The 24,654-nt window shown below is 51.0% G+C and overlaps 1 long non-coding RNA gene and 1 pseudogene across 4 annotated transcripts; one reads left to right on the forward strand and one right to left on the reverse strand.

Annotated features, from left to right (window-relative positions):
* The first annotated feature begins 1,880 nt into the window (after window positions 1-1,880).
* On the forward strand, window positions 1,881-24,142 carry LOC139603941 (zinc finger protein 271-like; annotated as a pseudogene).
* LOC139603923 (uncharacterized) lies at window positions 4,746-20,503 on the reverse strand. Of its 4 annotated transcripts, XR_011683853.1 has the most exons (3): window positions 20,167-20,406; window positions 11,378-11,890; window positions 4,746-9,320 (listed from the first exon to the last, which is right to left on the reverse strand). It is a non-coding gene; the product is annotated as an uncharacterized lncRNA (long non-coding RNA). The 4 variants fall into 4 exon arrangements; XR_011683855.1 differs by lacking the exon at window positions 11,378-11,890 and having other exon boundaries at window positions 20,167-20,503; XR_011683852.1 differs by lacking the exon at window positions 20,167-20,406 and having other exon boundaries at window positions 11,378-15,340.
* Window positions 24,143-24,654: the final 512 nt, after the last annotated feature.

The raw sequence follows: 24,654 nt of genomic DNA on the forward strand, positions 1-24,654 counted from the left end.
AGTTGTTCCCAGTGTGGTTCCAGTCCCCCCAGTATGGTTCCAGACACTCCCAGTATATCCCAGTTGCCCCCAGCATGTCTGCAGTCATTTCCAGGCACTGCCAGTGGCCCCAGTAAGGTGTCAGTTATCCCAGTATGATCCCCCAGTCATGCCCAGTATATCCCAGTTGCCCCCAGCATGCGCCCAGTCCTTCCCAGTTCCTCCAGTTTGCTTGCAGCATCATCCCAGTTTCCCTCAGCTGCTCCCAGTAGCCCAAAGTGTGATCCCAGTCGCTCCCTTTCAACCCCAATATGATCCCAGTAAGCTCCAGTTTGATCCCAGTCACATGCCAGCCCTCCCAGGGTGGTCCCAGTATAATCCCAGTTGCTTCCAGTCTCTCCCAGTATGGTCCCAGCTGCCTCCAGCGTGGTTCCAGTTGCTCCCTAGATCAGCCCAGTCAGTCCCAGTATGATGCCATTTGCTGCCAGCGTGCTCCCAGTTGCTCCCAGTCAGGCCCAGTCTGGGGGATGATGTGCAGGGTGTGCTCCCAGTCCCTCTCAGATCCTCCCAGTATTAGTCCAGTCCCTCCCAGTATGATCCAAATAGGAGCCCAGAGTGCTCCCATTCCCTGCCAGTCTGAACCAGTTGTGCTCCACATGGTTCCAGTTGCTCTCTTTCACCCTCACTTTTGTTCCAGTCACTCCCAGTATATGCCAGTGTAGCCCAGTTCCCTCCACCATCTTTGCAGTTCCTTCCAGTATGATCCCATTTGCTCCCAAGCACTCCCAGTCAGCCTCAGTGTAGTGGCACTCACTGCCAGAATGATCCCAGTCAGCTCCAGCATGATCCCAGTTCATCCCAGTATAAGCTCCGTTGTTATCAGTCACCCCCACCGTGCAGGCAGTCACTCCCAGTTGCCCCTGGCATGATCCCAGAAGTTCACAGCTGTTCCCAGTCACTCTCATCATAATCCCAGTCACTCCCAGTATGATGTCAGTACAAAGCCAGTACAGCCCCAGTCACTCCCAGTACAATCCCAGTGCAGCCCAGTCCCTGGCAGTGCTACCACTGCTGGGATCCCCCAGGCCTGTGTGCGTTCCCCCCTGGCGGATGTGCCGAGAGGAGCCCCAAGGGCTGGCAGGGGCCAGGCAGGGTCCCCAGCAAGGCCCAGTTTGGATGTGCAGCCCCCACTTTGCCCAGTTTGCCCAGTTTGCCTCTCCTTTGGCCCGGGCCGGGTTCCCCCCGCCCGCAGCGGCTGGGAGCAGCCGAGAGCCCCGCGCTGCCCATGCCGACCTGGCCCGGCTCCATCGCCGCTCCTGCCGCGGGCTGCGAGGGCTGCGGGAAGGGGGCACCGAGGGTGTGGCTGCTGCTGGGGGAGGAGGAGGAGGGAGGGAAGGGCAGGGATGGAGGGGGAGGAGGAAGCGGGGTAAGGGGGGAGGAGCAGGAGAAGGGATGGAAGGGGCGGGATGGAAGAGGAGAAGGAGGTGGGGATAAGACAGGGGAGGAGGAGTAGGGGGGATGGAAGAGGAGGAGCGGGAGGACAAAGAGCAGTGGAGGAGGAGGGGTTAGAGGGCAGGAGGAGAGGGAGAGGGAGGAGGAGAAGGAGGAGGAGGAGGAGAAGGAGGCGAAGGAGGCGGAGATAGGACAGAGGAGGAGCGGGAGGAAGAGGAAGAGGAGGAACAAAGGCGGATCAAGGCTGAGCTGGAGGCGCCACACGGCCGATCCCTGCCTGAATTCACAGCCCCCACCTGTGGGATCATCGGCCCCCCCCCATGGCGCAGGTAAGTGGGGAGGGGGAGCCCGGCCCGGATATCCCGGGGGGTCCCTGGGTTGGGTTTTTGGGGGGATGTTTGGAGAATGAAGACGTCCAAGGCTGAGCGGAAAAGGCCCCTCGGGGGGACGTCGGGGGGTGGCGGTGGCGGCTGCCGGCAGAGGCAGCCTGGAGGAGCAGAGCCCTGTGTCCCCCAGGAGGCCAAAGTGGGGAGGCCAGAGAGGGGGGAGCGCCGCCATTGGCGGGAGCCTCAAGAGCCTGGAGAGGGGCAGGGGGGACTCCTTGGAGCCGCTGCAGCGCAGAGCAGAGAATGAGGGGAGAAGGGAGCCCGGGAGCCCAAACAGCCCCGGCATCCTGAAATGGGGAGAGCCAAGAGCGGGCAGTGCATCCTCAGAGACGGCCTGGGGGGATCTCGTTGCCCTTGCCTGTGGCACGGAGGCAAATCCCATGCTGTCCTTGTCCTTCCTCGCCCAGAGCAGGAGCTGAGCATGGAGAGCAGGGAGGACAAATGCCCACAGCAGAACCTGGTGGCAGAGGCCGTTTTGAGCGGCTCCACGGCGCAGGAAGCCAATGGGGAGGAAAAGGCCCGGAGATGCCGCACGAGGAGGGGCTGCAAACGCAGATGGTGGGGATGTGAGGGGGAAAGAGGCAGCCTGGGCCGGGAAGGCGGCCGGAGATGGAGCCAGAGCTCGGAGCTGGTGCTCCATGAGCAGCTCCATGATGGGGAGAAGCCCCACACGTGCGTGGATTGTGGGAAGAGCTTCAGGTGGAACTCCGAGCTGATCAAGCACCAGAGGACCCACACTGGGGAACGGCCCTATGAGTGTGGGGAGTGTGGGAAGAGCTTCAGCCAGAGCTCCAGCCTGATCGTGCACCAGAGGACCCACACTGGGGAGAGACCCTATGAGTGCTCCAAGTGTGGGAAGAGGTTTCAGACCAGGTCCCATCTTCTCCAGCACTATCAGAGTCACACAGAGGAGAGGCCCTTCCAATGCCCTGACTGTGGGAAGGGATTCAAGCACAACTCCACCCTCATCACCCACCGGCGCATCCACACAGGGGAGAGGCCCTACAAGTGTGATAAATGCAGGAAGAGGTTTCAGACCAGCTCCGTTCTCCTCCTGCACTATCGGATTCACACAGAGGAGAGGCCATTCCGCTGCCCCGACTGCGGGAAGGGATTCAAGTACAACTCTGCCCTCGTCACCCACCGGCGCATCCACACAGGGGAGAGGCCCTACAAGTGTGATAAATGCAGGAAGAGGTTTCAGACCAGCTCTGTTCTCCTCCTGCACTATCGGATTCACACTGAGGAGAGGCCCTTCCAATGCCCTGACTGTGGGAAGGGATTCAAGCACAACTCCACCCTCATCACCCACCGGCGCATCCACACAGGGGAGAGGCCCTACAAGTGTGATAAATGCAGGAAGAGGTTTCAGACCAGCTCCGTTCTCTTCCTGCACTATCGGATTCACACTGAGGAAAGGCCATTCCAATGCCCAGACTGTGGGAAGGGATTCAAGCACAACTCCGCCCTCGTCACCCACCGGCGCATCCATACAGGGGAGAGGCCCTATGAGTGTCCCCAGTGTGGGAAGAGCTTCTCCAGCAGCTCTACCTTGACCCGACACCAACGGAGGCACCGGTAAGGGAAGCCCTGCGAGTGCCCCAAGTGCAGGAAGAGCTTCGTGCACTGCTGCAGCTCCATCCCCCACTGGAGGAGGCACTTTGGGCACAGCCCTGGTCACTCACATTCCCTGTGATCCATGTTGGGAACACGCCTGGCTGCTTCTCATTTTGGCTTGACCTTAATTTTCCTCTGCTTCATCTTCATCCCTTAAAAACACCCAAAACTGGGTTAAATGATGGAAATTATTCTAATATATCTGAAATTCCATAATTTCTCAGTTGTTTTAGAGGGAATTTAGTATTTGGGGACACATTCTTTGTGGAGTGCCCCTGTTGCTAAGAGGCAGGAATTTGATCTCACCCTTCTTGTGTTGCTAAGAACTCCTCCCCTGACCCAAACCCCAACTCCACCCTTGGGATACCCTATAAAAACCCCACGGTCCTGCCTTTGCCCTTTCTTTGTGGCGTAAGAAATGGATTCCCAAAGGATCAGCCCTTTCCCCCCTGGATTCCCAGAGGATCAGCCTTTTCCCACTGGATTCCCATTGGATCTGCCTTTTCCCACTGGACTTCCACAGGAGCAGTGTTTCCCACTGGATTCCCACAGGATCAGCCCTTTTCCCACTGGATTCCCAGAGGATTCTGACTCTGTCACTGTTTTTGTTTTTTTCTACTACTGCATTTGTATTTTTAATTTTTCCTAATAAAGAATTGTTATTTCTACTCCCATATCTTTGCTTGAGAGCCCCTTCATTTCAAAATTAATTATTATTTGTATAATAATAATAATAATAATAATAATAATAATAATAATAATAATAATAATAATTATTATTATTATTATTATTATTATTATTATTATTATTCAGAGGGAGTGGGATTTACATTTTCCATTCCAGGGGATGCTCCTGAAATGGGGAGACACCCCCAAGGAGGTGCTGTGTAAAATCATTCCTGGAATATGTAAATTATTTTATGGATTTGCATAAGGATCTATGAATATGCAACAGGCTGATGTAATTAAAACCAGAATAATTAAGGGGTGTCCCCGAAAATAACTGGGGGGTCTTGGTGGCCGTAGCAACCTTTGCTCGATGGTCCTTGTCTCCCATTACATGAGCGTGTTGCATATTCATAGATCTCTTTGCATATCCATAAATTACTTTATATATTCCAGGAACAAAATTGGCTTCATCCTGTTTGGGGGTCCCATCCCCCTCCCAGCTCAATTTGAGGGTCCCATCCCCCTCCCAGCTCAATTTTGGGGATCCTGTCTCGGGTTGGCTGTTGCTGTTCTCTGCCCCGAGATGCGCAGGATGTCTCTGCCTCAGCCCGTGCAACTGAAGAACAAGTCTGGACTCTTCACTTTTCGGTCTTGAGATTGTTTATTAATTCTTATCTATAAAATTTTCTTTCTGCCCAGCTGAGGTCTGCTCAGCAGGGCAGCCACAGGCACTCTGACTGCCCCCGAGGCGGTGTTGTCTTTTTATACTATAAACTACATACATCATATTTACTCTTAATTCCCAATACCTATCACCCATGTTAGACAGTGCACTTCTACTCAACCAATCCCAAAGTGCCAACATCACAGCACAAAATGCAGAACAAGAAGAAGAAGGAAGAAGAAGGTCCAGACACACCCTGATTCCTCCGTCTTGTCCCCATAACCCCCATACCAAAAATCCTAAAATCTACGTTTTCACCCTGTGAATATTTTATTATTACGCTATTTAAACCTGTGTGACTTTCATGTCCTCATACAAAGCTGGCAACTTGCTCCAAGGGTCGAAATCAAATCCCCAGGTGTTCTGGGCTGGGTGCCAGGGTGTCCAAGCCCCCCGACGGGGTTCTCGGCAACTCTGGGCATCCAAAGGGATGTGCTGAGTTGCGACATCTCCCCCTTCTCTTTGCACCAAAAACGCCTCTTTGGCGACTCCATTCATGACCCGCCACACACACAAAAAGATGCATGGCATGATGAGCATGAGAACTAAAAGTCCTACTAAAATATAAACCCCTATTTTAAAAAGTTCTTTCCACAATGGAGAAAGATCGAAAAATCCAACCACATCATCGATCCAAGATCCAGTGATCTCTCCAAGCTTTTTTATGCTTTCCTCTCTCTTTCTGATATTTTCGTGAATTGACCTTGAGTGATCTGTCAGATTCATGCAGCACATTCCCTCAAATTCCATGTCCATGTGCTAGCAGCAGATAATCAATTGCCGCTCTATTTTGAAGAGTTGCTCGTCTCACACTCCAATGTCTTTTAACGTCACTCAGTGCAAGAGAAACGGCTCGAGCGTGTTTGCTCAACCAACAACCCATGTGGTCCAATTGAGTCAAGGCCACCCCCGACGCTGTCTGAGGTGAGAAAATTGCAACGGCAATTCTCTGAGCCTTGTCCCAAGTGTTTACCTCATCATCACAATTTGGACTAGAGTGTTTCAATGATCTTTTCCCTTTACATTTTTGTTTCAATGATTTTGAATCAGGTGACAACAATGAAATTCTTCCAATGTTGCATGGATCACCTTTGACATTTGCAGGGATGCCATGCCAAATTCTGTCCCCACAGATGAAAAAGATCCCTTGAGGCAATTGTGCTGGAACTTGGAGCAATGCTTTGGTTGCCATCTTGGTGTATTTGCACCAAGCCGATGCATTTTTGTAAAAGGCATGATTCGGAGTGACATCAATGGTCTTATTTTTTGCTTTTGTCACATCTGAGATTTCAAATTTCATGCAAAGTTCCATTGATCATGGACCCAAAAATTTCCAATTCCTGAGGTTCAGAGGAAGCCGCAGGAAGGAGTTTTGTCCAAGAACACCACTCATTCACAGGATGCTTAATGAACTGTGAAACTTTTACAGGATTGTGTTTTGGAACTGGCCATTTGTCCACTGGCAATCCAACCATGCATGTCGAAAATGGTCTCCCTGGTCTTGAGTGTGTCAGGCAAATACTCTCTAGATTTGCTGCCTGAGCCAAAGCCTCCCAAACATTTTGTTTTGGTTGGACAATGGGCAAATTCGCCTCATTGCTTAAAGCAACAGGTGGAAAAATGAGGCACACGAACATTTCAAAGCTCATGGCTTCACCCTTGGCGAGAAGCTTTGCTATCTTTTCTGACACCCAAACCCCAAAAGACAACCCCCAAGTTCTTGTTCTTTTATGTCTTTTCTGAGTCAATGTCTGGAGTCTGGTTCTCTTCTTCCGTCTGTGTGCTCGCTTCTCTGTTTCCGAGATCAGTGGCTTCTTGCTCTCGAGTCCGATACAGCTTCACGTGTCGCGCTGACACCCACTTCAGACCTCGCCCTGTGGAAACACAAGCGAAACCCTTGCCCCACAAGATTAGTTTGAAGGGACCTTCTACTTGTCCTGTCTCTGGGTTTCTGATCAAAATGAAAGGATTCTCCCTTAGTTTTGCCTGAGTGCTGTTTGAAAAATGTCTTAAAATCGGTGGATTGGGCTCTGAAAAGGAGCTGTTGAGAAAATTCAACACATACAATGCCTTGTTCAACCTCGTGAGGTGTAGCCTCTGGCTCCCCCCTTTTTGTCTGTCCAAAAGGCATTTCAGGGTATGATGTGTTCTTTCACTGATTGCTTGACCTGTGGGGGAGTATGGAATACCAAATGTGTGTGTGAGACCCCACTTTTTCAGAAATTTGTCAAGCACCTTCCCTTTGTTTGTTGGGCCATTGTCTGTTTTTATCTCTTGAGGTACACCTAATGATGCAAATGCTTGCAAGAAAGTCGACAGGCATGTTCTGCTGTTTCTCCTGTATGTGCTGATGCAAAGACTGCTCCTGAAAATGTGTCCACTGAAACATGAACATTTTTGATCTTTCTGAATGACGGATATTTTGTGACATCAGCTTGCCACAGCTGGAGACTTTGCAATCCTCTCGGATTGACTGCTCCTGTGGATGCAGGTGGTTGCACAAGCTGACAGTCTGGGCAATGATTTCCCTCGCTTGGCTTTTTGAGATGCGAAAGGATTCCATCAGTGCCTGTGCATTTTGATGAACAAATGCATGGCTCAACCTTGCCTGCTCAAAAACATCCAGTAAAGTCTGTGAAATGGGCACAGTTAGCTTGTCTGCCTGGGCATTCCCTTCTGCTAAAAATCCTGGAAGGGACGAGTGTGCTCTAATGTGAGTAAGGAAATACTTACATTCCCTGCTTTCCAGCAGTGTTTTCATACATGATAAGTATGAATATAAGATGTCATTGCTTGTTTCTTTCAAAAGTGAACCTTCCAATTGTTTGACCACATTCGCAACATATGCTGAATCTGTGATCAGCTTGAGAGGTTGCTGGAGCAATTGAAAGACTCTGACCACTGCTGCCAATTCCACAATTTGTGGTGAACCTTGGACTGTTTCTACATCTGAGTCCCATTCCCCTGTGACCGAATTCTGCCACGTGATTACTGATTTGTGGGTCTTCCCTGAACCATCAGTAAATACTGTTATCCTATCCAATGGTTCCTCACTTATTCTTGGTTTTTCCCTGTAACATATTTTTGATTTCAGCAATCTGTGACCTGGAAAACAAATCATGCAAATGCCTGGCTACCCTAACAATGCAATTAACAAGTCCTTTCATCTCTGCAACACCCAGTCAAAAGAATCTTTTTTCAATGGTAAATGAATTGTATAAAAATTCCTGCCTGACATCGTCAGCAACCTTGTCCTTGCTTTTATGATAATTTGGGATGCCATCTCCAGGTCCGTGAGGATCGTCTTTGGAGACCTTTGCCCCCAGCACTGCCAACTGAAAGGGCAGTGATTCTACAAAACGATGTGCTTGTTTCTGCTGAATGACCTTTGTAATTTTCTCAAGTTCTTTCCACGCTTCAGGTGTAAGAGTTCTGGGAGATTTGATGTCACTGTCCCCTCTCAAAAGATCGAGCCTCTGGGATGTCTTCATTTGTGATCCCCAAGGTTGGTCTCATCCAGTTGATTTCTCTAAGAAGCTGTGGCAGGTCATGCAAATTGCTGACTTTGGAGCTGACTTCCATTTTCTGCCATCTTATTGTTCGCTCCGAGATCTTCCACCCTAGGTATTTCCATGGTGTGATCTCCTGAAGTTTTGAAACACTGATTTCCAGTCCTTCTTTTTGCACCTCTGCAATCACACAGTCACGAGCTTCTTGCAGCTGCTGTTGTGTTGGTACCTTTGCAGAGGCTTCTCCCTGTTGATGCTTGGGAGAATGCAAGTTGAGGAGCATCATCTGGATGAGGCGGGATGCTGAAGAAACAGTCCTTGAGATCAATGATCACAAATGGCCAATCTCTAGGAATCACTGAGAGCAAAGGAAGACCCTGTTGAAGCTGTCCCTTGTCCTCGATGACTTCGTTGATCTTCCTGAGGTCATGCAGCAGTCTCCATGAGCCTGAAGTTTTCTTCCGAATGACGACACTGGAGAATTCCATGGATGTGGTCTCCAGAGGGAAAGTCCTGCTGATCAAACACTGGCATGACTTGTTTCGCTGCATGTGGTGGCAAAGCGATAGCTTTGGCTACCAGGGTGTTCTCTGGAACAGTCAGTGGTGGTTGAAGAGCTTTGGCTAAAACTGTCAGCTCTTCATTCTGATTTGCCGAGATGATCCTGGGGCAAATGATAAAATGATAAGTCCAAGGATGCTGCTTCTGTCCTTACCGATTATTAAAAAGTCCTGTCTCGGTCTAAGTTCCAGTGACACCAGTGGGTATCACTGCGTGGCTCTCATCCATGAAGCAACCCAAAGTCCACAATCTTCTGTGGGTGAAGCACAAGGGTTGGAATCTCTGTGCAGTCCACATCTGTACGTCTCCTTTTCTGGTTGTGGAATGGTCAGCGTTTTCTTGCCCACGCTTCTTGTCAGCGTTCTCTTGCACTCGATGGAGTTTCACATTCTTCACTGAGATCTATCTGGACTTTTGCACCTGCTAAAACACAAACAAATCCACGTCCCCGCAGGGACTGGAGGATTTTCCCAAAATCCCAGAGGTGAAGAATGGGTCCTGATATGAAAATAAAACATTGATCGGCTCTGATTCAGTCGCTATGCAATATTGCATAGGGAAATGTAAGATAACAGCAATTAGAAATCAATTAGAGAATACGCATAACCAATAACAAATCTGAAATCATACAATTATCAAGGACTAGAACACTGAACTGTAATCCCAGAGTCTGCGACAGCTGATGAACCTTAAAACAAGAGAGAACTGGAGAACTCATGTCCAGATTCATGTTTCTCCAAGCTCCCTCTGAAAACAGGCTCAGCTGTCATATATGGTCAAATTGCCAAGCCAAAAGGATATGAATATTTTTTGATGCAGACAACATCTGGGCTGATTGTCAATCACTCCATTCAAGTAGAGCTAGGGCTTGGCCAGAGCCCAAACTCCAATTGATGGATATCACTTTACACATTCTTGAAACAACACTCGTAAAAACAGCAATTATGGATAGGAAACCTTAGGATTAAAGATCAATCAAACCATTAAATAATTGAATCCCTCCGGAATTTCTGTCAGGATGGAAATTCTTCAAACACAGCAAACTTCTTGAGTTCTCAGCTGGAGTACCTCTGTAATAACTGAAGAAATAATAACTGAAGAAAACCACGAAACTGGCAATCTGGATTTAAAAGAAACCCCAAAAAATGAGTAGTCAAGAAATGAAAAGACAGGATCCTGAGGAGACATGTGTCTTGTAGATGATCACACAAAGAGATAGTGAAACACATGAAAGCTGGCTGTAAATACTACAACAATACCTTGATAATAATTCTTATCATAAATTCTGAGAATTGTCATTATTATATAATCAACTTATCAACAGGAAATGTTTGAAGGGGTTAAGACAACCTTTTTAAAGTATTCATATAGCATTAACAACAATCCTTATTTATCAGTATCACCTATAAAATCCAAAAATAACAAAGGTTACGAACTCCATACCAACAATCCCTAAAACTTTGAACCATTGGAGAATCAGCTGATGACCCCACAGATAGGATCTGATTGATGTTTCCCAAATGCTCTGTCTTCAGAGACATTTTGGGTAATTTAATCATTACTAATACTTCTATCTTTATGTGGTGGTTTCCCTCCCTGAAAGGCATTTTTCACAATAGAGGATTTCCATCTACATCATATTTGGAATAACATTGATTTGCATTGATTTCCCTTTTTTCTGTATCTTGGGCAAAATCCTGGCGCTTTCTCACTTTACTCTGATGTTTTTGGACAGCTTTTTTACATGTCCATCTTTTGCATCTGAAGCCTGATCATCTGGTAAATGCTGTGTCTGTCACTTCTGTGGGACCAGACTGTTGAGGAGTTCAGTGAACTGCCTCACGCAACATGTGCTGCACCTGCGAAAAAACTCCAACTTGAGATTTTGATGGAGGCTGAAGCTGTGTGCTGGCTGCTGCGGCTGCCTGTGTGCTGGCTGATGCCATGGCACCGGAGAAGGGCTGGTACCTCGGGCACCCTCTGCACCCTGACCGTGCCCCATCTCTGCCGGTGCCATCACGGGAGCGCGGGCGCCTCCAACACCGCGCCTCCCGCTGCCCCACGCCCCCCTCCGCCCTCCTCCCCTGAGAGTTCTGGGGTTTCTGGGCGTTCTGGGGACCCATGGGACTCCAGGGACTCTGAAGATGATGCCAATTCCTCCCACACCTGTTTGGTAGGGATTACTTTTGCCCCTCCCTGGTCGGTAAGGGCAACAGCCACCTGCTGATGGCAGGATGACTTCCCCTCCTCCCACCCTTGGGAAAACACTTGCTGCCTGCTGAGAGCTGGCAGACCCCGCGGAATTCCACGAAATTGCCTCTAACGTTACCCTTGCTGGGGATAAAAGCTTCAAGGCCATTTTATCTTTTTTCAGAGATTTTTACAGGGTGTGTGGCTGCCACGCCCTGTAGGGCTGACAAGATGCTGAGTTGTTCCTGGGAGCATGTACCCTCCATGTTCTCAATTTTGACCTTCCTTACCAAAAGCTGAATCATCTGCAAGGTCGGTCCGGAGTTTGTCTTGGTCACTGTCCAGCAGCTCGCATGTGAGGATTTTCCAGGTGCGCTTCTGGTTCTCATCCTTCTGGGTCGAGCTTGAAACAAGTCTTCTCAGCAGAGGTCGAGATGTTCTTTCTGGATTTTTTCCTTGAGAGTGCCTGTTTTCTTTCCTTCTTGGGCTGGGTTTCAGCGGCTGATGGCTGTGGCGTGGCTGCTTGCCAACTGCCCCCTTGGGTGCCCTCTTGGAGCCCACCCAGGGACGCCAATTGTCAGGGTCTCTCGCTGGTCAGAGTGACCCCAAGAAGAGTTTGAAAGTCTCTTTTCCCAGCCTGGCGCTCGAAGCAGGAGTCAGAGCTCTTCATTTCTCGGTCTCAAGGTTGTTTATTGTATCTTATCTATAAAATTCTTTCTCCTGCCCAGCCAAGGTCGGCTCAGCAAGACAGCCAGAGGCATTCTGCCTGCCCCCAGGGCGGTGTTATCTCTTTATACTGCAAACTACATAAAACATGTTTACAATTACTTTCCAATACATATCACCTATGTTAGACAGTGAGCTTCTATTCTAAACCAATCCAAAAGTGCCAACATCACAGCAGAAGATGGAGGTAGAGAAGAAGGAGAAGAGAAGCTGGACACGCCCAAGTCCCTCCATCTTGTCCCCAAAACCCCTGTTCTAAAAACTCCAAAATCTACTTTTTCACTTAGTGATAATTTTATTGTTACACTACTTAAACTTCTGTGGCTTTCAGGTCTTCGTACAAAGCTGGTAATTTGCTCCACGGGTCATAATCAAACCCACAGTGTTCTGGGCTGTGTGCCAGGGTCTCTGAGCCCCCTGGCAGGGGTCCCAGCAACTCTGGACACCCAGAGGGAGGCACTGAGTTCCGACACCTAATCACCCCAATCCCTTCTCCCTTTTAAATTTTCTCTGAAATAACCAAAACAGCTCTTAAAATTCCTTTCTCTTGCTCAATCCCAGATCTTTTGGGAGCAGACTCAGGGAGAGAGCACAACATTAATCTGTTGTTATTCAGACGTGGCTTGTTGTCCGTCTTTCCCTACTAAATGACAGCAGTAGATATTGAGAATAACCAGGTATCCTGAGGATTTTTTCCTGCAGCAGGTTATTTTCCTATCACGGTCCATCTGTAATTTTAGTACTCATTAAAAGACCACTATAAATACAGAACAGCACCTTGCAATTGCTCCCCCTTCTATTTGTAAACCTCAAAGTCTTCCAGGTCTTAACAACAACAGGAAAAACCCTGTGTCACCCTTTTGGGATATGAACATCTTCCGGGTTTGGACACATGCCAGGATCGCCACTGTAAGAGCTGGATGGGCTGGAAAACCAACGGATGGAACAGCATTTTATGGGGAGAGGTCAATCCTGCTGCTGCTGCCCCAGGAATTTCCTTTCATTTGAGAAGCATCAAGAAAGGCCGAGAGTGTTGAAACACACAGAGCCTGGGGAGGCATCAGGGTATTTATTGTAGCAGCTGCTCCCTGTAAAGAAGCCCCTGCCAGGCTCAGCTTGAGAGAAATTCTGCAATCATATCCAACCCTCGGCTTCTTTTGGGTGGGATGAGGAGCAGCCCTCAGCCCACTCCAGCCCTGGGGATGTTTCCATGCACGGAGCAGCAGTGCCTGCAGGGCAGAGACGCTTTGGCTCTGGGCTCTCTGGGCACTTTCTGCTGCAAGGCCATTCCCCTCTGGAGCCCAGCCCAGCAGCCACATGTGAAACACAAAGCTGTGTTTCGGGGCAGCTACATACAGGCAATGTGTGCATTTGTGATTCTAATGTGTGTGGAAACCGACCATGGGACAGTCATAAAGACAAATTCTAATAATAACTGAGAATAATAAAGCATGGAAGAAGGCCTTTGAACCTATCCTTTGTTTGCAGTTACCCTTTATAAGCCTTAAGTTGATTTAGGAGCATTTGAATTAAAGCTTTAAGGATGTTGCTTTTTGACAGGAACTTTCTGCTTGTAAGCCTTAAAGAGTTTTGCAAGAATAACCTTTGGAAGTATAATTTTAGAATATTGCTTGTAGTAAGGATCTTTTGAAACTATAGCTTTAGAATATAAAAAAAGGAAACATGCAGCTTGAGAAAGGAAGATGGACATCAACTCAAGGACTAACAGGTTTGACCAAGGGAAGCTGGACATCACTGCTATGAGATTTAAAGTCCTTGCAATTAAAAGTTGGCCCCACATCTGGAGAACTGGACCTCACCATCTGGGACACTCCTTCCTTCTTTCGGAAACTGGACCACCACCACCTGGGATGCTCCTTTTTCTGGGACACATCCTGAGAAAAACTACATCACAATAGTGTATAGAATTGTGATGGAAAAACTGGCAATAGAAACTGCTGGTGAGGAACAATTGGCAATAGAAACTGCTGAGAAAGCTGATGAGTACCCCTATAAATACCTGTCAGCCTCAACTCTCAGTGTGCAGTTGGAGGGAAAATTTCCCCCACTGTACCCAGCGCTGTATTGCTCATACTTGACCATATTAATTAATAAATTGATTGCTGCTGGAATATTGGCCTAGTCAAGCTTCTTATTTATAACAAAATCCACCCTAAAACTCAACTGCTTGCACGTAAAATCAGCCACAGAGACCTAAAATCACCCAGACTGGCTTAAAATGCTCACAATGGAACATAAAATCACCCTTAGAGGGCTTGGCTCAAACTGAAATTATCCAAAGAGGCCTGAAATCAGCCAAAGGGATCCAAAATCCATTGTAAAACTGTCCAGTTTATTCTTAAATTATCAAAACTGGCCTAAACCCCGATAGATTCGGCCTCGAGTCAGCCAAAGGGGCCTAAAATCCCCCCGGCGAGGCTGGGAATGCCCGCACGGGCTCCGAGCCCAGCCTAACCCTGCCCAGGCCGGCCCAAAATGCCCCCGAGGGGCCGGGCCTGAGGCCGAGCCCAGGATGGGCTCCGGGCTCGCTCCGGGCCCTCCGCGCTCGCTCCGGGGAGTTTTGGCCGCGGCCCCGGATGGGCCTGGGTGGGACTGGGAGGGACCAGGGAGGGCCGGGCAGGGCTGGGGCATTTGGGGCTTTCTTGGGCTGCGGGAGTTTGTGGGGAGTTCAGGGGCGATTATTGGGGTTTTCCGAGAGAAGGATTGGGTTTGGGGGACTTGGGGAATTTTGGGGGGCTTTGTGGATTTTGGGGGGTTTTATTGCCGCTTTGAGAATGTTTTTCCGGGGGTTATTGAAATCTTAAGTTTTTTTTTTTAATTTCAGGGGGTTTTATGAGGATTTTGTGAGGGGTTTTTGGGATTGTCTTGAATTTTGAGGGGTTTTATTGGGATTTTTGGGGGATTTTGGGGGGTTTTATTGGAATTGTGGAACATTTAGTGGGATTCTTTGGAGGTTCAGGTGTTTCAAGGAATTTTTGGGGTTTTGTTTGGCAGGAGTTTGGAAGGTTTTTCTGGGTTTTTTTTTGGATGTTGCCAGGATTTCTTTGGGTCTCGGGGGGGGGGGGGGATTAGTTTGTGGGACATTTTATGGTTTTGGGGACAATTTTGGTTTAATTAGGATTTTGGTGGTTTGTTGGGACTTCAATATCCTTTGTGGGCTTTTATTGGGATTCTAGGTTGTTCTAATGGGATTTTGTGAGATTTAATTGGGATTTTGTGGGTTTTACTGGAGCTTTTTGGGATTTTATGGAGATTTTAATGCCTCTCAGCCCTTTTCACACACTTGGGGACAAGCCCAAAGCCCCCCCAGAATTCCACTAAAAATCCCCAAAACTCCCCAAAAATACCAAAAAACCCCTCAAAAATCCCAGAGAATCTCAAAAAATCCCAGTGGAACCCACCAAAATTTAAAAAAACTTCCAAAACTTTCAATAAATCCCAAGAAACCCCCCCAACACCAATAAAATTCCCTGAAAATCCAACCCCCCCCCCAAAACCCAAAAATTCTCCCCAAAAACCCCAATAATTCCCCTTAAACTCCCAATAAAATCTCCCAAAGCGCAGAAAAGCTCCCCTAAAATCCCCAAAACACCTCTCAAAACCCAAAATTCCCCAAAACCGCCGCCCAAAACCCCCCCAGACTCAGTGGGGCTGTCCTGGATGAGGGGGCACCGGCCGGTGGAACAGGAGCCACTTCAGGGGGCCCTCGGAGCTTTTTGGGGAGGGGGCACCATGGGAGACCCCCCAAAAACCGGGGGGGGGAACCCCTGCAGTGCCCCCTCCCCCCGAAACCCCCAGACCCCGGTTCAGGGTGGGCCTGGGACCCCCCGGGACCCCCAAATCTCCCCTGGGACCCCTCCAGGAACCTCAAACTCCCCAGAGCCCCCCAGTGTTGGCCCAGGACCCCCCTGAGAGTCCCCAGACGCCAATGGGGCCCAGCCCAGGATGGCCGCTGAGACCCCCCCAGACTCTTCCCCAGACCCCTCCCCAAGGCCCCCCTTGTTCCTTCTCAAGACCTCACCCAGGAGCCTTCCAGAACCCCCCAGAGCCCTCCCCAAAGCCCTGTGCGAACCCACCGCAGACCCCCTAAGACCCCTCCAAGGCCCCTCCCCAGAGCCCCTGGAACCCTCCCCAAAGCCGCCCCAGACCCTCCCCCGATCCCCTCTCAGGCCCCTCCCGCTCCTGTCCCGGCCGCCTCAGCAGCTCCCAGAGCGCTCCCGCCGCTCCCAGCGCCTCCCGCAGGACCCGCCCGAGACCGGCAGGGGAGGGGGCGCCGCTTCCGGCTCGCCTCTGATTGGCTGGGGCGGCAAGGGGGAGGCGGGCGTAGCTGAGGGGAGCCGCACGGTGATTCATTGGTTTGTGGAATGCAGTACGATGATTGGTCGGCTGGGCAGGGTGCGTCGCTATTGGCTGGGAGCCGGCGCACGCGGCGGAGGCGGGAGCAGCTGAGAAGGAGCTGAGGTGGGGCCAGGGGGAAACTGGGGGGGCTTGGGGTGGGTCTGAGGGGAAATTGGGGATTTCTGAGGGCATTGACGGAAAATAGGGGGGTGTGCTGTGGGTTTGGGGGGAATGAGGGGGTCTGGTCGGGGTTTGGTGGGTCTGAGGGAGCTTTAGGGGGAGCTTGAGAGGGTGTGGAGCGTTCTCAGGTGGGTTTAGGGGGATCTGAGGGGAATTGGGAGGGTCTGAGGGGATTTTGGGGGATTGCGAGAGGAACTGGGGTGTTGTGAGTGGATCTGGGGCGGTCTGAGGTGGGTCTGGGGAATTTCGGGGAGTCTGAAAGGATTTCATAGGGTTTGGGGGGGACTGAGGGGTCCGAGGGGGATTTGGGGCAGTCTGATGGATTAGGGGGGCCTCAGGTGGGTCTGGGGTGAATTTTGGGGAGAACTGGGGGGAGGGTGAGGGTCCTGGGGAGGTTTTGGGGGTCCTGGGGAGGGTTTGGGGGTCCAGCGTGGTCCTGGGTAACCTTGGGGGGCTCTGGGGGGTTTGGAGTTCCTGGAGGAGTCCCAGGGGAGATTTGGGGGTCCCGGGGGGTACCAGGCCCACCCTGAACCGGGGTCTGGGGGTTTCGGGGGGAGGGGGCACTGCAGGGGTTCCCCCCCCCCCGTTTTTGGGGGGTCTCCCATGGTGCCCCCTCCCCAAAAAGCTCCGAGGGCCCCCTGAAGTGGCTCCTGTTCCACCGGCCGGTGCCCCCTGATCCAGGACGGCCCCACTGAGTCTGGGGGGATTTGTGGGGATTTTGGGGTTTTGAGAGGGTTTTTGGGGATTGGGGGGTGGCTTTTTTGGGAGATTTTCTTGGGAGTTTTGGGGAATTATTGGGGTTTTTGGGGAGAATTATTTGGTTTTGGGATGGTTACGTGATTTTGGGGGGTTTTGTTGATTTGGGGGGTTTTGGATTTTTGGCGTTTTGTTGGGGTTGTGGGGGTTTTGTGGGGGGAGATTTATTGAAAATTTTGTGAGTTTTTTTAAATTTTGGTGATTTCCAATGGGATGTTTGGGGATTCTCTGGGGTTTTTGAGGGTTTTCTTGTAATTTTTGGGGATTTGTGGGGTTTTAGTGGAATTTTAGGGGGGCTTTAGGGCATTCCCTGGGTGTGGGGAAGGACTGAGAGGCACCAAAATCTCCTTAAAAGCCACAAAACACCAATAAAACCCACAAAATCCCAATTAAATCTCTCAAAATCCCATTAGAACACTCTAGAATCCCAATAAAAGCCCACAAAATCCTTTGGAATCCCAGAAACCCCAAAAATCCCGATTAAACTCGGCAAATCCCTCAAAGATGTCCCCAAAACCAGAAGAAATCACACAAAATCTTCCCCAAGATCCAAAGAAATCCTGGCAACACCCAAAACCCCCTCAATCCCACCAAAAATCCCAAAAACCCCAAATCGCCAATTAATCCCTCTGAATGCCACCAGAATTCCAATAAAATGCCCCAAAATCTCCTAAAAATCCCAATAAAACCCCAGGAATTTCTGAGAATCCCAAAAAATCCCAACAAAATCAAGTTAAAACCCCCAAAATTCAAAAAGAGCCACAAAAAATTTCAATAAACCCCCAACCACCCCCAGAAAAACTCCCCCTCAAAATGCCAAGAAAATCCCCCAAAATCCAAACCCCCAAAATCCACAAAACCAGCCACTCCCAGTCAATCCCAGTGTGATTCCAGTTGCTCTCAATGAGATCCCAGTGTAACCCAGCATGGACTCAGCTGCTCTCACTGGGATCCCAGTGTGATCCCAGTTGCTCCCAGCATAATTCCAGATGTTCCCAGCTCCTCCCATGATGATCCCAGTTGCCCCAAGAATAGTCCCAGTCCCTCCCAGCAGGGTCCCAGTCGTGCCCAGTTGCCTCCAGGGCAGATTCAGTTTCCCCCAGCATCGTCCCAGTTGCTCCCAGCATGATCCCAGCTGTTCCCAGTGTGGTTCCAGTGCCCCCAGGATGGTTACAGACACCCCCAGTATGTTTTAGTTACCTCAGAATGATCCCAGTCTTTCCCAGTTCCTCCCAGTTTCCTCTAGCATCATCCCAGTTTCTATCTGTTGCTCAAAGGGTGGCCCCAGTTGCTCCCAGTATGATCCCAGTTGCCCCAGTTGTAGTCTCAGTCCTCTCAGCATGGTTCGAGAACCTTCCAGCCGATCCCAGTTGCTCCCAGTGGGTCACATTTTCCTCCCAACATGGGCCCAGTAGCTCCCAGGAAGCCCCAGTCAGGTTCCATTCACACCCAGTATAATCCCAGTATGGTTGTGGCCACTCCCAGTATGATCCCGGTCCCTTGCAGTCCAATCCCAGTTGCTCCCAGTCACTCCCAGTCTGATGCCAGTGCCCCCAGTGTGGTCCCAGTTGTCCCCAGCATGGCCCCAGTTCTCCCCAGCATGGTCCCAGTTGTTCCCAGTGTGGTTCCAGTCCCCCCAGGATGGTTCCAGACACTCCCAGTATATTCCAGTTGCCCCCAGCATGTCTGCAGTCATTTCCAGGCACTTCCCGTGGCCCCAGTAAGGGGTCAGTTATCCCAGTGTGATCCCCCAGTCATGCCCAGTATATCCCAGTTGCCCCCAGCATGCACCCAGTCCTTCCCAGTTCCTCCAGTTTGCTTGCAGCATCATCCCAGTTTCGCTCAGCTGCTCCCAGTAGCCCAAAGTGTGATCCCAGTTGCTCCCTTTCAACCCCAATATGATCCCAGTAAGCTCCAGTTTGATCCCAGTCACATGCCAGCCCTCCCAGGGTGGTCCCAGTATAACCCCAGTTGCTTCCAATCTCTCCCAGTATGGTCCCAGCTGCCTCCAGTGTGGTTCCAGTTGCTTCCTAGATCAGCCCAGTCAGTCCCAGTATGATGCCATTTGCTGCCAGCGTGCTCCCAGTTGCTCCCAGTCAGGCCCAGTCTGGGGGATGATGTGCAGGGTGTGCTCCCAGTCCCTCTCAGATCCTCCCAGTATTAGTCCAGTCCCTCCCAGTATGATCCAAATAGGAGCCCAGTGTGCTCCCATTCCCTGCCAGTCTGAACCAGTTGTGCTCCACATGGTTCCAGTTTCTCTCTTTCACCCTCACTTTTGTTCCAGTCACTCCCAGCATCTCCCAGTGTAGCCCAGTTCCCTCCAGCATCTTTCCAGTTCCTTCCAGTATGATCCCATTTGCTCCCAAGCACTCCCAGTCAGCCTCAGTGTAGTGGCACTCACTGCCAGAATGATCCCAGTCAGCTCCAGCATGATCCCAGTTCACCCCAGTATAACCCCAGCAGTTTCCAATCACTCCCAGCATGCACCAATTCAGTTCCAGTTCCTCCCAGTTGCTCCTAGCATGTCCCCGGTTGTTCACAGCTACTCCCAGTAACACTCAGCACCATCCCAGTTCATCCCAGTAAATCCCATTTGTCCCTAACATGGTCTCAAGTGCTCCCCACAGGCTCCTACTCACTCCCAGTATGATCCCAGTGTCCCTAGGTGCAATCACAGTCTGCCCTGATACGGCAGTATGATCCCAGTATGATGTCAGTACAAAGCCAGCACAGCCCCAGTCACTCCCAGTACGATCCCAGTCTGATGTCAGTACAAAGCCAGTACAGCCCCAGTCACTCCCAGTACGATCCCAGTGCAGCCCAGTCCCTGGCAGTGCTGCCACTGCTGGGATCCCCCAGGCCTGTGTGCGTTCCCCCCTGGCGGATGTGCCGAGAGGAGCCCCAAGGGCTGGCAGGGGCCAGGCAGGGTCCCCAGCAAGGCCCAGTTTGGATGTGCAGCCCCCAGTTTGCCCAGTTTGCCTCTCCTTTGGCCCGGGCCGGGTTCCCCCCGCCCGCAGCGGCTGGGAGCAGCCGAGAGCCCCGCGCTGCCCATGCCGACCTGGCCCGGCTCCATCGCCGCTCCTGCCGCGGGCTGCGAGGGCTGCGGGAACGGGGCACCGAGGGTGTGGCTGCTGCTGGGGGAGGAGGAGGAGGGAGGGAAGGGCAGGGATGGAGGGGGAGGAGGAGGCGGGGTAAGGGGGGAGAAGGAGGGGGAGGAATGGAAGGGGCGGGATAGAAGAGGAGATGGTGGTGGGGATAAGACAGGGGAGGAGGAGGAGGAGGAGTAGGGGGGATGGAAGAGGAGGAGCGGGAGGAGAAAGAGGAGGGAAGGAGGCGGGGTTAGGGGGGAGGAGGAGAGGGAGGAAGGATGGAGGAGAAGAAGGAGGAGAAGAAGGAGGGGGAGATAAGGCAGAGGAGGGGCGGGAGGAAGAGGAGGGACAAAGGCGGATCAAGGCTGAGCTGCGGGAACCATGCGTTCCAGCCTTGCCTTAATTCACAGCCCCCACCTGTGGGATCATCGCCCCCCCCATGGCGCAGGTAAGTGGGGAGGGGGAGCCCGGCCCAGATATCCCGGGGGGTCCCTGGGTTGGGTTTTTTGGGGGGATGTTTGGAGAATGAAGACGTCCAAGGCTGAGCGGAAAAGGCCCCTCGGGGGGACATCGGGGGGTGGCGGTGGCGGCTGCCGGCAGAGGCAGCCTGGAGGAGCAGAGCCCTGTGTCCCCCAGGAGGCCAAAGTGGGGAGGCCAGAGAGGGGGGAGCACTGCCATTGGCGGGAGCCTCAAGAGCCTGGAGAGGGGCAGGGGGGACTCCTTGGAGCCGCTGCAGCGCAGAGCAGAGAATGAGGGGAGAAGGGAGCCCGGGAGCCCAAACAGCCCCGGCATCCCGAAAGGGGGAGAGCCAAGAGCGGGCAGTGTGTCCCCAGAGACGGCCTGGGGGGATCTCGTTGCCCTTGCCTGTGGCACGGAGGCAAATCCCATGCTGTCCTTGTCCTTCCTCGCCCAGAGCAGGAGCTGAGCATGGAGAGCAGGGAGGACAAATGCCCGCGGCAGAACCTGGTGGCAGAGGCCGTTTTGAGCGGCTCCATGGCGCAGGAAGCCAACAGGGAGGAAAAGGCCCGGAGATGTCGCACGAGGAGGGGCTGCAAACACAGATGGCGGGGATGTGAGGGGGAAAGAGCCAGCCTGGGCCGGGAAGGTGGCCGGAGATGGAGCCAGAGCTCGGAGCTGGTGCTCCATGAGCAGCTTCATGATGGAGAGAAGCCCCACACGTGCGTGGAGTGTGGGAAGAGCTTCAGGTGGAACTCCGAGCTGATCAGGCACCAGAGGATCCACACTGGGGAATGGCCCTACAAGTGTGGGGAGTGTGGGAAGAGCTTCAGGTGGAGCTCCAGCCTTATCGTGCATCAGAGCATCCACACTGGGGAACGGCCCTACGAATGTGGGGAGTGTGGCAAGACCTTCAGCCAGAGCTCCCGCCTTAACTCGCACCAGAGGACCCACACAGGGGAGAGGCCCTATGAGTGCTCCGAGTGTGGGAAGAGGTATCAGACCAGCTCCCATCTCCTCCGGCACTATCAGATTCACACAGAGAAGAGGCCCTTCCAATGCCTTGACTGCGGGAAGGCGTTCAAGTACAACGCCAAACTTGTCAAGCACTAGCGCATCCACACCGGGGAGAGGCCCTACGAGTGTGATAAATGCAGGAAGAGGTTTCAGACCAGCTCCCATCTCCTCCTGCACTATCAGAGTCACACAGAGGAGAGGCCCTTCCAATGCCCCGACTGCGGGAAGGGATTCCAGCGCAACTCCACCCTCGTCAGGCACCGGCGCATCCACACAGGGGAGAGGCCCTACGAGTATGCCCAGTGTGGGAAAAGCTTCTCCAGGAGCTCTACCTTGACCCGACACCAACGGAGGCACCGGTAAGGGAAGCCCTGCGAGTGCCCCGAGTGCGGGAAGAGCTTCGTGCGCTGCTGCAGCTCCATCCCCCACTGGAGGAGGCACTTTGGGCACAGCCCTGGTCACTCACATTCCCTGTGATCCATGTTGGGAATACACCTGGCTGCTTGTCCTTTGGTTTGGCCTGAATTTTTTTCTCTTCTCCATGTGTTTCCACTCCGAAAGCCAAGAGGGATGGATCTGTCACTTCAAAACCACTCAAATCCCACTGGAAATAACTGAATTTTAATCCAAAAAAGCTCAATCCTACCTCAAATTCCTTGTTCTCTCCTCAAAAAAAAATTCAATCCCATGCCAAACTCTCCATTCCACAGTCACCAGGGTGAGATGGGGTTAGAAGGGGATTGGGAGAAGTGGGATCTTGATTTGGAGCAATGGGATGGGGATTGTGTGGGGCTGGGTGTGTGGGATGTATTTGATAGCAAATAAAACTTTCAGAGTTACTGATTTCTGTCCCAATCATTTTCAGTCAATTCTGTTTGCAGAGTGCCACCTTCTCAGCTGATTCAATTCCTATAAAAGTCCCATTTTTTAAATCATCTAGCCTCTTAACAATTAAAAAACCAATATCCAAATAAAACCACACACCCCCAATAAATCTTTTAAAAATAATTTTAATTGGTTTAGAGTACTTAAGGATGTTATTAAAGTTTAATTGTTTGGTTAAAATCTCTGAGAAATTATAGTGGTGTTTGGTTTTGCCTTTAGTATATTTGTAATATGAATTGTTTTACTAAGGTGTGTTAGATTGTATGTTAGTTTTTTAGATATTTTTTATCTGAAGTATATTAATTATTGAGTTTAAACTTTCAAAAGGTATTTCTAGATATATAATTTGTTTATATGCATTGGTAATATTATAGTAATAGTTGTTTGTTTGGGTGGAATCATTGTTGGAGTATTGTAAAGAAGAGTTGAGGTTTTTATATTTCATTTTTATTATAACCTATTTAATTTCAATTATTATTTCTTTGTTTATAATTTTATTGCAATTTGTTGAGAGGGCAGGAAGGAAGTTCAAGGGCAGGAACATTTTTTTCCTGGCTGGGAAATGGAATTCCAGACCCTGGGAGTGTGTGCAGGACCCCACAGACTGGGATCAAATATGGGCTGGGATCAAATATGGGCTGGGATCAAATATGGGCTGGGATCACCTGGACTGGGATCATATGGATGGGGATCGTGTGGATCAGAACCCTCCAGACCAGGATAGCCTGGAGTGGGATCAAATATGGACTGGGACTGTATGGACTGGGATCCCAGGTTTCTGGGACCATATGGATCAGGACCACACAGACTGGGATCAAATATGGGCTGGGACTGTTTCTGAAAGTAACTTTGTTCTATAGTTTTTATTTCTGTTGTTAATTAAGCTCAGTGAAAAGGCTGCTTGTGGTAAACTGCCTGCTTGGATGGGATAACATCCAATGCGCACGGGATGAGGACACCTGTACAGATCTGCCAACTATCAGCACTCCCTGTCTGAAGGCAGAGTGCACCAAGGCCCAAAACCTGGAGGTGATAAAGAGAAGGAGCCAAAACCACAACCAAGAAACACACATGCTCTGAAAAGGCAGACCCAGGGAGGGGCCATGTAAAATCATTCCTGGAATATGTAAAGTAGTTGATGGATATGCATGAGGGTCTATGAATATGCACCAGGCTGATGTAAGGGGAAAGGTATTTCAGGGCGATGCAGATTCCTTGGTTGTGGTTTTAGTCCATTCTTATCACCTCCAGTTTTTGGGCTTTGGTTCACTCTGACTCTGAGAAATTGAGGTTCTAGGATTTTTAGTATGTTGTGGATGGAAGCAAAATGGAGGGCACAGTGTTTCGTCCTGGGTTTCTTCTTCATGCTTCTTCCTTCTTCATGGGTTTGGGTGGCTTTTTGTATTTGGGCAGAAATTCCACATTGCAGGCTCTTTGGGATCAGTTATTGGGTTAAAAGGGAAAATAATCTAGGTGTCAGTTCCTAATTGGATAGTTTAGTCTTAAAAGACCTTGGAACAAGAGATTGTTGGCCATTTTGTGCCTTCTAATGAAAAGCTGCTGAACTCCCAGTAATGAGGCTGTTTTACTGATAAGAAATAATAAACACTTGAGTCTGAATATGAATTACTGTCTCAAGTGCCTTCAATCCAGAGCCAGTGAAACCAACAACTGGTACCCCACAGCTTGAGGTAGTGCCAAGGCAGAACTTGTTCATGCTCTTTTCCCCTGGTGATTTTCTACTCCCGTCCAGACTCTGATAGCAAAGCCGTGCTGGTGACAAAAGATTGACCTTGGCATCCTGGGGCACTTTCTGGGTGGGTGTTTGAATCTGCTTTTCCAGGCCTCGGGCTGAGCAGGGTGAGGCCGAGGCCTGGGCCCCTCCAGGCGGCGCCGGGAGCCCCGGGGCAGCGGCGAGGGGCGGCCCTGAGGGGCGGCACAGGGGGCATTTCCCCCGAGCGGGCAGGCGGGCGGGCGGCGGGGAAAGGCGCCCTGGGCACAAGGGCAGGCACAAGGGCCCCGGCTCTCTGCAGTGCGGGCGGCCCAGCGCCGATCGCTGCTCCCGGAGCCGCTGCCAGGGCCGGGTCTCCTCCCCGCCG

Source organism: Agelaius tricolor, unplaced genomic scaffold (genome assembly GCF_023055355.1).
Source record: "Agelaius tricolor isolate 1412-34295 unplaced genomic scaffold, bAgeTri1.0.p SCAF_42, whole genome shotgun sequence".
In the NCBI taxonomy this organism is placed as follows: Eukaryota; Metazoa; Chordata; class Aves; order Passeriformes; family Icteridae; genus Agelaius; species Agelaius tricolor.